At 41.6% G+C, this 14,163-nt stretch overlaps 1 long non-coding RNA gene across 3 annotated transcripts in view; it reads right to left on the bottom strand.

The window, feature by feature from the left end:
- The window catches only part of LOC140225441 (uncharacterized), a 244,780-nt gene that overhangs the window by 167,292 nt on the left and 63,325 nt on the right, over window positions 1-14,163 (bottom strand). The window contains exon 3 of one of the 3 annotated variants that reach the window (XR_011900539.1): window positions 7,161-7,235. The exons of the other annotated variants lie outside the window; for them this stretch is intronic. This is a non-coding gene — a long non-coding RNA (uncharacterized lncRNA). The remainder of the gene's footprint in view (window positions 1-7,160; window positions 7,236-14,163) is intronic. 3 annotated transcript variants of the gene reach the window in all.

Here is a 14,163-nt window from a genome sequence, read left to right as displayed (position 1 = left end):
AAGGCGGAAGGATATAATTTGCCCGATATACAATCAACGTGGATTGACGTGCATATTCATTATTCAACCCGGGCGATTTCGCAGAATTGTGGGAACCAGTGGCGTGGCGTGCTTTGCGATACATCGATTGTTCTGCCATTTCAACCTATGGAAAAGGATCGATAAACAGGGTGTTCGCGAACACCTGAATAATCGATTCTTTACCATAGGTTTAAATGGCACAACAATCGATATATCGCAAAGCACGCCTCGCCACTGGTGGAAACGTCTCGGGAATCGGGCAAATTGCCCCCTCTTCAAGGCTCGCTCCCGGGAAAGAAGTTGAGCGGGATCTGTGGCGTGGCGTGAATTGCGATATATCGATTGTTATGCCATTTAAACCTACGGTAAAGAATCGAATATTAAGGTGTTCGCTGCGAACACTTTATTTATCGATCCTTTTCCATAGATTTAAATGGCATAACAATCGATTTATCGTAATTCACGCCACGCCACTGAGCGGGATTGGAGGGATGAAAGTGGCGGGTTTTTTAGGGACGTGACCGGGAAATGCAGCCTTGCTGTTGTTCCGCGGACAGCTCTCTCCTCGCGCTGTAATGCTCATTGAGGGATAGCGTTATTATCCTTCAGTGGCGTGGCGTGCTTTGCGATATATCGATTGATCTGCCATTTCCACCAGTGGAAAAGGATCGATAAACAGGGTGTTTGCAACGAACAACTCAATATCGATTTTTACCACAGTTTCAATTGGCGAAATATCGAAAATCAACCATTCATGCCTCGCCACTGTTCTCCTTGGAGGTTCCTGGGATTCCTATTGATTGTCGCCCCTTCCTTCCCTTCACCTCGGTCTGACATACCCGAATTGGATAAAAAAGAGGAGGTCAAAGGAAGAGGAGAAAAATGAAAAAGACAGAATAGAAGAAGATTCGAGAAATACGACGAAAGGTAAAATTTTCGTTTCTCCTCTTCCTCTTTTCGTTCTCCATGTTTCCATCCCGTTTTACATTTTTCCATTTTCTTCAATCCCTTTTTCTTCCTCTTTTCTTCTTCTCTCTCTTTATCTTTTTTCTCTTGTTCCTCTTAATCTCCTTCTTCCTCTATTTTACTCTTTCTCTTTTCTTCGTCTTTCTCTCTCTTATTCTTCCTTATTTTCTTTCTTCTTTCTCAGTTTCTCCTTTTTTCTCTCTTTCTTCTCATTCTTCTCCCTTTTTCTCATTTCCCTTCTATTACCACTTTTTCTTCTTTCTATATATCTTCATAATCTTCCTTCTATGTCTTCTTATTCATCTAATTTTTTCTTCTGAATCTTCCTCTCTTTCTCCTGTCTTTAATCCTTCTTCTTGTTCTCTCTCTTATTTGTCTCATTTTTCTTATACTGACTCTATTCCTTATTCTTCATCTTTTCCTTCCTTTCATTATACCTCTTCTCTTCACCACTCTTTGTATGCTACCTGTTCTTCTTCTTTGTTCTTCATTCTGTTCCTTCGTGCCTTCAATTTTGAAAGCATCCTCATCGAACATAGATGTCAGGAGTCCACAGTCCTAAAATCCGAGTTTGTTCGACTAAATTGAAGGAGCTCCTTTCCTTACGGAGACCCTACATGGTTCACATTGTGATTCAGGAGAAAGAGGTCGGAGCAGTGCCTTTCGCAGAAAACACTAAGACGATAGTCCTAACGACGTCAGATATGCAAATTGAATTGATCGTTAAATCGGATGTATTCTGTTTTGGAAGCACCCATGTAGACATAACCGAATTTCTGAGATCCGTTCAACTATCGGTCGAATTCATTTCAATTAAACTGAGATTTGCATTTGCCCCTCGTGTACAAGGAGGCTGAACTTCCGTAATGAGCTGGAAAACGATTCGGATCATGGCTGTTTATTCGTGCGTCGTACCACGATTGAGCTGGCCACGAGAATGGCTGACTCGTGCAATAGAGGGACAAAGTGGTGGAAATAGCGTGTGTGATTTCGGTTTGGCGCTCCTTCAACGTCTTACGATGCCACACGCATTGTCGAGGATTTAGTTTAGTTGCCTTCTCGAAACGATCACAACCTAGTTCAGCGCTAAGGTTAACTGGAATCAGCTTAACTACATGAGACGTTGCCTAATTTTCTGTAATGTTTCATTTTTCAGTTGGAAAATTTTTCGGTACATTTTTCAGTATCTGGCGTAAATCCATAAGTAGTTTAAATGAGTAAAATAGTTTTGTTCTCAGTTAAAGAAAAAAAAAAAAAAAAAAAAAAAAAAAAAAAAAAAAAAAAAAAAAAAAACAAAAACAAACATTACACTCGTGAGAAAATTTGAAAACGTGAAACGGCAGTACGCTGAATCTTCTTTTTCTTCTTCTGTGTTGTTGTTCTCAAGTAGGTTTATGCCAAACGATAAACATTTAGAGACAGCGGCGATACATAAAGAAGAGAAAAACCGATTTCTTCCTGAAAAAGCCGGGAAATTTTCAAGAACTCGAGGATGGAAATACATGACAAAGATAAACACTCCAAAATCAGAAACCGAAAAAGCGTAGAAAAAACAAATTTGTTGATATAAAAAAGAAAATCACGGATTGAGAAAAACCAAATATTCTTTTCGAAGGATCAAAATACTAGCTTTAACTATAAATATAAAGTAAAAGCTTTGTTCAGATTAAATTTTAAATATTCTGGGCTAATTTTGCGATTCTGGGGCATTATTAAACTTAGAAGCTTCAGCTATTTGTTCCGTCACCGATTCGTGGAAACAGGGATCTTCAGTGATCTATATTCTATCGTGCCAAGAAGGACACCGTGCGAGGAATTCCAAGGTTGTCCAATTTCTCCTGACAAATTGTATATTTTAGGCGTCCAGTATCAAGACTTGTTAACTCCACTGCGGTGTCTAAAAAATTGACAATCATTTTCATTTATTGTAAAGAGAGCAGGTGAGTTCCAATCTTCATTCTTCCTCAAGAATTTTCTACATGTTAGCGAGGAAATTATTACGGTATTTTACTCACTAAGTCTTATTGATTACTTACTTATTGATACTTGAAAAAAATTAAAGCATCTCTCAATTTTTTATAGACTGCGATAAAGAATGGGTTTTTTTACACGAAGCGCTACATTTTCAAGAAAAATTACGAATATTTTTCATTTAAGTTTCCAGAAACTTCCAGATATTTCTCTCAGTGTAGTCCCCAGATGAGCCCGCTCTTTCTATTAGATCATGGTAATTCGACGGGCGTCATTTTTTATATCAGAAAGACGAGCGATATTTCGCATCAAATAGTTTCAATATTTCAGCTACTCATCATTTTTTCCGAATTTTGATATTGCTTTTCCCGTGTCATGAGACTAAAGAATTCGTGAACCTTTGACAGAGGAATTCAACGTAATAAAGGCAGGACTTTTTCAGAGGAAAAATATAGCATTCGAGTGCAGTTTCGATAACAGTATCGAATGCGATATTTTTCCTCTAAAAAGACGCTGCCTTTATTACGTTGAATTTCTTTGTCAAATTTGGTACATGAATTCTTCGGTCTCATAACAACAGAAGTGCGATCTCAAAATCCGAAAAAAAGTATGAGTAGCTGAAATTATGAAACTAATCGGTGTAATATATCGCACGTCGCTCTGAATAAAAAATGGAGATGTTACATGTGTGAGGAATTTGCGATTTGACTGTTGATTCTTATGTAAAAGTTCGCGAGAAACACGACGGTGCCACGTCTGGTTTTCTCTAAAATCAAATCCCAAGCTCAAAAAAAGCTCTCAAGTTGAGGCCAAAATGGAGGGGATATCCCACGCTATCCTGAGAGTCCACCTCTACATCAAGACAAACTCTCCATGCATAGATAGGGAGCAAATACATTAGCAGGGTTGCCGTGTTTTCAGTTTTAGAATCCCCAAATAAGGGGGCAGGCAGCCCTGTCAATGTATTTGCTCCCTATCTTTGCATGGAGAGCTTGTCTTGATGTAGACGTGGACTCTGAGGGTAGCGTGGGATGTCCCCTCCATTTTGGCCTCAACTTGAGAGCTTTTTTTGAGCTTGGGAGTTGATTTCAGAGAAAACCAGTGGCACCATCGTGTTTCTCGCGAACTTTTACATAAGAATCAATAGTCAAATCGCAAGGCACACAGGTTGTCCATTGTGGGCAAGGTTATGGCACGCTGCGGCACGGCGCGGTGTGCTGCCAGCTCGAAACGCGCACTGACGCCTACAAACCTAAGGGGATACTTCAAGCATTGCGCAATGCGTGAAGTAGCCCCTTAGGTTTGTAGAGGACTCTGAGGATAGCGTGGGATATCCCCTCCATTTTGGCTTCAACTTGATATTTTTTTTTGAGCTTGGGAGTTGATTTCAGAGAAAACCAGTGGGACCATCGTGATTCTCGCGAACTTTTACATAAGAATCAACAGTCAAATTCCTCACGCATGCAACATCTCCATTACGTCCATCGAATCATCCTATCTTACCAAGGGCACGAAGCACTCCCTGGAGTCGGGCCGCGTTGCGGCCAGCTGGCGTACCCTCTAGTTGATCTATTGCGAGTTGCGACAACGAGGAGAGCGAAAGAATGTAAGATGCTTGGGTACCTCGCGATAAACGAAATTGAGCCAAGCGCGGGCTCTGCGCTGCATGTGCGAGGCAGGAGGAATCGATTCGAATCAATTTGTTTCGCTTAAAGCAGCCGGAGCGTGCGAAAATTGCACCTTCAATCTGCCCGAGACGGAGGAATCTGATCAGATTTACTTGTTCTATTCCACGCAATTTGGGACGCCTTCATGACTCGGGGGCGATGCATGAGAAAATACCCCGGTCTTTTTCGCGATGATTTCAGCATGTAGGACAGGGCTAACGAGCGATTCTGACGACAGCATAAAGAATTATGAGAAGAAAAGCTCAAAATTGACATACTTGTACTTAAATTTATAAAAATTATACACATATGTGCCGCGTTAAGCAGAAAGGAACCAAGCCAAATCCGCTGTTGCCAAATTTAACTGCGTAGCTTAATTTTTTACGAGAAAACGTTTAAGCGGATTTTTTTGAAAATTGCTTCGTACTGTACAGAAAATTTACTGAAATTTGCAAAAGAAAAAATCTGCACAACCGGTTTTATGTAAAAAATTAAACTGTCTAATTAAATTTGAAAATAGTTGATGTGGCTTGGCTCCTTACACTGAAAAAAAAAGATCGGTCACATGAACTGAACGTTTGGTTTTCCATATCATCCCAACTATTCGGTTTGTCAAACTGAGCTTTCGGTGCGTGCAACCGAACATTCGGTTCATATGACTGAACTTAGTTCTTCAGTTCACTTTAACGTTGAAGTTCGGTTATACGAACCGATAATTCGGTTTGAGGAACCGAAAATTCAGTTTGACAAACTGAAGTAGTTAGGATGATATGGAACACCGAACTTTGGTTCATACGACCGAACTTTTTTTTTTCAGTGTACTGCTTGACGGAGTGCTTCATCGCGAATATTCTAGCATAGAACGAGTTTTCACACGAAGTTTTGCCATCGAGGTAGAAAAACGACCCCTCTCGGCTCATCAGCTTCCGATCAGCCTTATCATTGTACGGCGCGACCGAAAGTTTGTACACTGCAGTTGCCATCCGCCCTCCTCGTACCACCCCATCTTAACCTCGGCTCTTCAAAATCAGGGGCGCGGCGTCGAGGGGTAGAAAGAATAAATTGAAAAAGTTGCAAAGTGGAACGTTAATGATAGACCGGAGTAGAGGGCAAGTGACAGCACGCGGGGGAGGGGCGGCTCCAGAAGTGAAAAGAAGTTGGAAAATGTGTCATTATACGAGTTCGGTTCCTGGCTTCGTCGTTGCCGGAGCCCCCCGAAAAAGCGCCCCCTCCTCCCTCGAAAACCCCCAAAAAATCGCCAAATCGGGAACCCGGGCCCCAACATAATTTCGGGTTTACAAATAGAAGGTATTTGTAGCTGTCTTGAACTCCAGCGGGCGGGAGTAATCTATACCTTCATCTCCATTGATTCGGGCGTGCTTCGCGCCAAAAAATCGCCTCCCCCTCCCTTTCTTCACCCCCTTCCTTCCCGGCCGCCCCCTTCTCATCCGGGACTTTGCTCTTTCGAGCTCCCGCGTGGAACTTTGCCGCCCCTTTCCGTCTTCCACCTCTTGAGCAGATAACCCACATAGATACTGCCGGAGGTTCCCGAATCTGGGGCTCTTGGGGTTTACGAAACTGCCCGCCATCCAGTAGCGTGGCGTGTTTTGCGATACATCGATTGTTATGCCGTTTAAACCTATGGGAAAGGATCGATAAACAGGGTGTTCGCAGCGACCACTTTAATAATCGATTCTTTACCATAGGTTCAAATGGCATAACAATCGATACATCGCAATATACGCCACGCCCCTGCCGCCATCCTGCTTGCTTCTTCGCCGCTTTGGATCCACAACTGTATCGAACAGAGATGATTGAATAGACCCCTGACACACTGGAAAGAAAACACAGTGGATCTAGAGTCTAGACTCTTGGAAACATTGACAAGAAAAAATACTCTTGATTCAATCGGATTTTTGCTTGAATCCAAACGAAATCCGCTTAAATTAAGAGGCTTGGTTCTTGATTTAAGCTAGATTCTGATTGAATCAAGAGTACTTTTTCTTGTCGCTGTTTTTAAGAGTCTGGACTCAAGATCCAATATGTTTTTTTTTTTTTTTTTTTTCCAGTGCATGCATTAATCGTCATCTTCCGGCCAAAGTATCGCAAGCGCCATGCCACTCTTTAAAATTCCCACCTCTATTTTATTTTTTTATAGAGAAATTGTTCAGCGAAGCTGTCCAAAATTTTCACTGAATTTTCTTTATGCTGCCAATTAAATTTAGAGAAAATTTTCGAACAAGTTCAAACCGAAATTTCTCTGTAAAAAAATAAATTGGCGGCGGGAATTTTGAAACGTCGCACAGTGGACCAAGTTAATTACAGAGTTCGGACATGAAAGTTTTGACTGAAACTGCGAATTTCGATGTTTATTTCGTCACTTTTTAAATACCGAGGGGTGCTGTTCGAAGAAAATGTAGCGGGAAAACCGATGGAACTACTTGAAGAGAAAAGGCACCATGCGATCGGTTTTTACAGTGAAAAGAATTTGGATTTAAATTTCGGCTATGAAAAAAAAAATTGAATGTTCAATACCTTCAAACTTGCTACAGCGTGAAGAAAATAGTATTTGATGAACCAGTAATGAAGGATGTCAGTTTTGCAGCTTACCTGAAAAAAAAAAAAATAAAATTGTAGGGTAATTAATGGGTGCAAAACTAGTTATGAAAATATAGAGTAACAAAATGGTAGAATAAGTCTGGGCTCATACACTACTCTGCATGAAAAACAAACGAAAAATTCCGAAAATCAGCATTTGGGTCAAAAATAAATTCCAATGAGTTTCAGCGCATAACTGAAATGGGACATAATGTTTAGCTAAGAAAGATTCATCAAAATATATGTGTTATAATGCTACTTTTTAGAATTTTTTAGCCCTGCTTTCCTCACAGAATAGCATGGGCTGGGTAGTAATTGTAGTACAAACATGGGGCGCTATTTCTATTCCATTTTCGTTCGATTATATTTGCTGAGGGTGGGGGCGGAAAATACGATAACGAAAATCGATGCGATCTATCATCAATCATCATCCCGTTTTGCAGGTCGGACGTTAACGACCTCACGAAGTTATGAACTTCAAATTCGAGCAATAACGTGACAGACGCTACGAGAACGTCATTTTAACTACACTAGAGTTCGCTTCACAACTATGCCAGTAATTTCACTCCCATCTTTTATTGAAAATTGAGGTTATGCCCGGAGCATCCCCCCGCATCCCTCCGCGACATTCCGCGACCTACTCTTATCACATTGAGCACCGGTACCGGGACGACAGACCCCCCCCCCCCCCACTACCGGGGGATCCGCGTATCTTACGGTTGCATTCGCTTGACTGTCGTTTTCGAGTTGCAGATCAACCTTTGGGCACCTTTTTGCCTTTCAGCGCGGAAAATCGGCGTTTATTCATGATTGATGACACACGGGGAAAAACCTTTGGTTACAGGAACTAAATATGTGGTTCAGAGGGCGTTTTTAGTTCAAAGGATTGAGCCGTCTGTCGAAAAAGCCGACCGTTTCTGTTGAGAAACTGGAACTTTTTGTCATGGGAACGAAGTTCACCATGATATTGCAATCGTTCCGCTGCTACGGCTATGTAATTCCCTGTGACTCTGTGACCTTGAGCGAAAGGCCCAGTGTTCGGCTTTTGGTTCATTTTCGGATGTATCAAAAATCGTAGCATTTTTTAGCCAATCATATCTCTACCGCAGGTAGTGTAGAATTCTAAAATGCGCTCTCCGCGAGTTTTTTTTTCACCTTGAGTTGTCGTGTCTGACTGGTAGAACTGCGCAGAACCACCGAAAAACGAATTTAGGCAGGTTCTTTTTTTTGGGGAGTTCGTTTGGAAAAACTCCAACTCAACTCAGAGTTGCGGGTCGATTGTTGAATCTACATTATATCGAATGGTCCTGACCGATAAAAACCCTATCTTAGCAACGCTTTTTATCGATCAAGATTATCCGATATACATTCAACAACCGAGCCACTGAATTCTAAAGAAAACTAATTGGAGCCGATGGTTTTTGATTTTTAAAGAATGTTCCCAGTGCACATTGTTTGCCAACCATTTATTATATTATCCTTTGAAAGTTTAAATCTATCCTTTGAAAAACAGCCGTGACGAACTGACGAGTGTGATCAAAAGGTTTATTTGATTATATTTTTACGATATATTTGTTTACAGTATGCTCTTTCGTAAAAAATTATTAGGTTTACACAGGCGGGAACATAATTTGATCATGAATTTCCAACGTACATCCTGTCTGCATGGCACACTGGCTTTTAAGGGCAGATAATTCAATCAGGCTTGGAACGTTTCGTAAAGTTGTGAACAAAGCTAGATTGCCTCTATTGGTTCAAGTATTCAGCTAGCACAGCCTTCAAGTACCAGTTGCAGCGTTATGAAACAAAATGGGACAGTTAAAGGCAGAAAATATGCGTTTTAAACATTTTTAACGCCACGCACAGTGACATTTGACCTCAAAACATTTAAAATGTACAGACAAAGGTTTCGTAGATGGAAAAAGGAACCTTAAAAAAAGACTCGGGAATTTTAAAATCGGGTTATTTCTACATGAAAGGAAAATATACGTTTTCCGAAAATTCGGCAAGAAAAATTCGTCAAAAATTTTGAACCTAATCCTAGATCGACGAAGTTCTCAACAAAACCCTCACCAGTGAAGATATTAGGCATGATTGAAAGAAAAAAAAAAAAAGAAAAAAAAAGACATGAACGATGGAATAAACTAAAGCTCTTGACAAGAGAGAGGGTTGCATATGTTTAGTGTGACCGTCTATGAGTGCACAGACTTTAGTCCAAAAAAATCATTCCGCGGAAGTATTTGGAAAACTATTTTGGCCAAAACTCGCCGGAAAACCCAGAATCGCGTAATTTGATCCAATCAACACAAACCTCGGAACAAAAATACCGGATCAAACTATGACTAGAAAAAAAATTGATCATGTGAGCTAAACGTTCAGTGCTCAATATCATTCCAACTGTTCGGTTTGTCAAACAGATTTTTTAGTCCGGATGACCGAACGTCGTTTCATGTAACAGAGCTTCTTTCATTAGTTAACTTCAGCTCATAAATTCGGTTAACCCATTCCTCGATCCTAAAATCGCCCTTTACACTGAGAGTCCAGACAACACCCCCTCATGGAGTCACAAACGGGATTAAAGATTACGGAAATGGAACGGTTTTCGTAATCTTTGATCGGCCCATTCTCAAATTCCTTTCTCCGTTCCTTTTCTCATTCCGTTTGTTCCTTGCCGAACCCGTAATTCCCTGGTCCATTCCAAGTTATAATCTTTGCAATCGGTGAAAATGTAATCGTATTTCCTTTTGTAACACTGTGAAAGCCTAAAATACGGTAGCCAGTCAGAAATGGATTCACATTTCACATTGTCTTAACTCTCAGTATGAAGGGCCTCTATTCGCTATCACTGCAGAGAAGATTTTGCAACATGGTAAACCCGAATGCCCAGTCGGGTAGGTTCTCTATCGATTCCCTTTTTTTGCAATCGGTGCAATCGGTGAAAATGTAATCTTCATTCCCGTTTGTGACACTATGAAAGCCTTAAATACGGGAACCAATCAGAAATGGATTCACATTGTCTTAACTCTCAGTATGAAGGGACTCTATTCGCTACCACTGCAGAGAAGATTTGCAACATGGTAAACCCAAATGCCCAGTCGGGTAGGTTCTCTATCGATTCCCTTTTTTTGCAATCGGTGCAATCGGTGAAAATGTAATCTTCATTCCCGTTTGTGACACTGTGAAAGCCTTAAATACGGGAACCAATCAGAAATGGATTCACATTGTCTTAACTCTCAGTATGAAGGGCCTCTATTCGCTATCACTGCAGAGAAGATTTTGCAACATGGTAAACCCGAATGCCCAGTCGGGTAGGTTCTCTATCGATTCCCTTTTTTTGCAATCGGTGCAATCGGTGAAAATGTAATCTTCATTCCCGTTTGTGACACTGTGAAAGCCTTAAATACGGCAACCAATCAGAAATGGATTCACATTGTCTTAACTCTCAGTATGAAGGGACTCTATTCGCTACCACTGCAGAGAAGATTTGCAACATGGTAAACCCAAATGCCCAGTCGGGTAGGTTCTCTATCGATTCCCTTTTTTTGCAATCGGTGCAATCGGTGAAAATGTAATCTTTATTTCCTTTCGTGACACTGCGAAAGCCTAAAATACGGCAACCAATCAGAAATGGATTCACATTGTCTTAACTCTCAGTATGAAGGGACTCTATTCGCTATCACCGCAGAGAAGATTTGCTACATGGTAAACCCGAATGCCCAGTCGGGAAGGTTCTCTATCGATTCCCTTTTTTTCAAACGCGGACTCTCGAGGTGACATCCGGCAGCAGCGGGGCGGGTGAACAAACGAACAGGGTTGTAATGCGATTAGGAGCCTGCTCCAGTTTTCCTCGCACCCCGCACCGCCCCGCCCCGCCCACCCGGTTAGAGTTAAACGGATTTTAATTCCGTCAGATTTTGAATATGCCGCCTTGATTCCACTCCTCCATCGCTGGCTACGGCCACTGCGACCAGCATTTACGACACACAGTGGATCCAGTCAATTAGAGAGGTCCGACATGAAATTGTTGACGAAAATTGCAAATGTTGATGTTTTGTTCGTCACTTTTTAAACTTTAACGAGTGCTTCCAGAAGAAAATTTCACCGGAAAACCAATAGAACCACTTTAAGAACCTCAAAGTTTCGTGTAAACGGAGTTATAAGCGTTTAAAGTTTCCAAATTTGTCTGACGTGAACAACCGCATGAGATGGAGCTAGAGTTCTACGCACGAAACAAAAATTAATACTTTCAAATTTTTGGAATGAATCCCTAAAGCCTAGACAGACTTTTTGCCGAAAATTATTCTTTCGCCCATACAGGATGATCTGAAAGTCTCACATTGCCAGCACAAGGCATCACCCTTGTAACGGTTGCACGACTTAAGATAGACTCTACATTTCGTGACAGGGTCTAATTAAAATACAACGACTTCCCAATTTAAGGGAGAAAATAGGTAAGGATCCTGTCGGTTATACGCGTGATGTGGGACTTTTGGATCACTCTGTAGACCATTCATTTCTCCCTCGATAATACGGATTCCTCGAAATTGGGATTGTTTACATTGGCCCTTAGAGCCCCCTCACGAACCTAAAACTGCTGAACCAATCAGAGAGCGAAACGGATATGGCAGTGCTCTCCGTGTATAGGTGCTCTGGTCTTGCTAATCAAGAGCATTCCTCCTTTCAACCTCGGCGAGAGTTCGCATGAGCCGAATTCTGCCCGATCCACTTTCGGAGCCGAGCCGCGAAGTTCACTTGAACGCGGCGTACGCAGATTCAATTAAACTCCAATTTGCCTGATTTGATTATACTCTGATTTAGGGTTTCGCCGCGCGAATCGGGTGACAGACCACCATGACTTGGCTGCGCTTAAGTTCCGCGCAGTTTTTGCGAATTACGATCCCTCGCGGTGAACCCACGCATAATGCTGCCGTGCGAAGGAAGAACGTCGTATGAACATTTGAGAGTTGCCAAATTTGCTCGTATAAAATGTTTTTATTTATTTTTGAAAAAATTTATGAATATGTTTCCTTGAAATTTGCCTTACCCAAGATGACATGAAACGTAAGAAGAAAGATTGGAAACAGTGAAATATTTCATGAAATTTCACGAGGCTGTGGAATATTTCATATTTTTTGGGGGCTAGAGTAAGCAACCCGCACTCAAACGCACAAAAATAGATGAAAGTCAAAATTTTTACATTTTGCGAAACATGAAAAGGAACCGGTACTTTTCCACATCTTTCATCAATTTCTGAAATTTCATGAAACATTTCACGTGAAATTTGAAGATTTTATTATTCACGAAATTTCGCTACCCTAGACCCTCAACACCGAAAAAAGAGAGGTCTCAAGAGGTCAACATCCTGGATGTTAAAAAAATGTGCGACAACTCTTCCATGTTGTCATTGCCACTCTGGCCGTTAAAGTAACATCCTAGAATGTTACTTTTACATCCTATCATGCTACATTAACTGCCAGAGTGTTAATAGCAACATCCAAGAGCTGTCGCACATTTTTTTAAGAACCGTGACATCTGGGATGTTACTGCAGCATCTTTTTACTTTCTTGCTAACCTAGGGTAGAGGAAGTATTGTCATCCTGCAAGGGGGGGGGGGGGGGGGGTTAAAATTTCACCATTTCTGGACGTTTTGAGGTCCCAGGAGGCAAAATGACCATACTTGAAAAAAAGTGTGTCCGTCCGTCAGGCGTCCCCCAAATCTATGTACAGCAATATGTCAGAATCTATCTGTTCGATTTCATTCCAAATTTGCACAGAACACCATATGTATGATCTCCTTATGCACGTCAAACGATTTTGGGGTACGCTGAAATTTGGAAGGGGGGGCTAAGGATCAAGGTCCATTTTTTTTCGGTGAACTTGTTGATGCCAAGATGATCCGTTCCACGGCTGCTCGCATTTTTATAACCAACTCCACGCCGAAAGTTCGAAACGACGTCGGACCGTGGAGATAAATCAATAGAGCAGTCGGGGTTGCATATCTCCGCGGCGCAGACAGCCCGCCACGTCTCACCTAGCGCCCGTTTAATTTCACGCTTGACACCGCACGAAACCAGAGCGGTCCGGCGAAATTATCGACACGGAACATTTCCCGGGAATTTCACGCCGGCTTAGCTCCTCATAAATTTTCATGTCGCAAACGAGGCGGTGTCCTGCTCCCGCTAAAAATCGACCCGGGGACTCCTTGTTTGTGTCAATTGATTTATTCTTTTTTAAACCGCCGTAAGGGGACGTTCAAGAATTATGTAACGCGCTTTTCCGATTTTTACCCTCCCCCCTCTTCCCTTGTAATGCACCCGTAAAGCACTGCCGTGCTAAGGAAAAACGCCGTATGAGCCTTATTCACACGTTGCCAAATTTCCTCTCATGAAACACGAATTTCCTGGTAAACTTATCCTCACGATTTTTATGATAATTTTTTTTTTGCAATTTCACCAAAAGTTCCTGAAAATTGACGTATTTCTGTCAAACGGAACTAAGTGCATTGTGACGTAAGCCCTGTTATGCATATATTCTTATGGGTTCTCATGGCTCATGTCTTAATGCACATAGTTCCGTTTGACATAAATACGTCCATATAAACCCATTCTTTCCAGCGGGCTGATTATTGAACCTAATAGACAAAGCAATAGACAAAGAAGACATGGGGAGTATTGAGCTATCCTATTGGTTGAAATGGGTGGTTCTCATAGACTAAGGGAGAAAATTATGGACTGAATTATGGGTCCTTCGTAGGTTGCCGTTATAGTTAGTCCACTACCTACCTCCTTTGTCCATTGCAACCACCCGCTTCTACCAATAGAGTCCCTCCGAATCCCTTTTATCTTCTTTGTCTGTAGCTTTGTCTATAAATTTCAATAATTGGCTCGCAGGGCTCATACCGATATCAAGATACGTCCTCACGTCAGAGGAGGGACGAGAT

The sequence above is a fragment of the Bemisia tabaci genome, chromosome 9, assembly GCF_918797505.1.
Source record: "Bemisia tabaci chromosome 9, PGI_BMITA_v3".
In the NCBI taxonomy this organism is placed as follows: Eukaryota; Metazoa; Arthropoda; class Insecta; order Hemiptera; family Aleyrodidae; genus Bemisia; species Bemisia tabaci.
The sequence above is the reverse complement of the archived record's forward strand: the minus strand, read 5'-3'. Positions and strand labels throughout refer to the sequence as shown.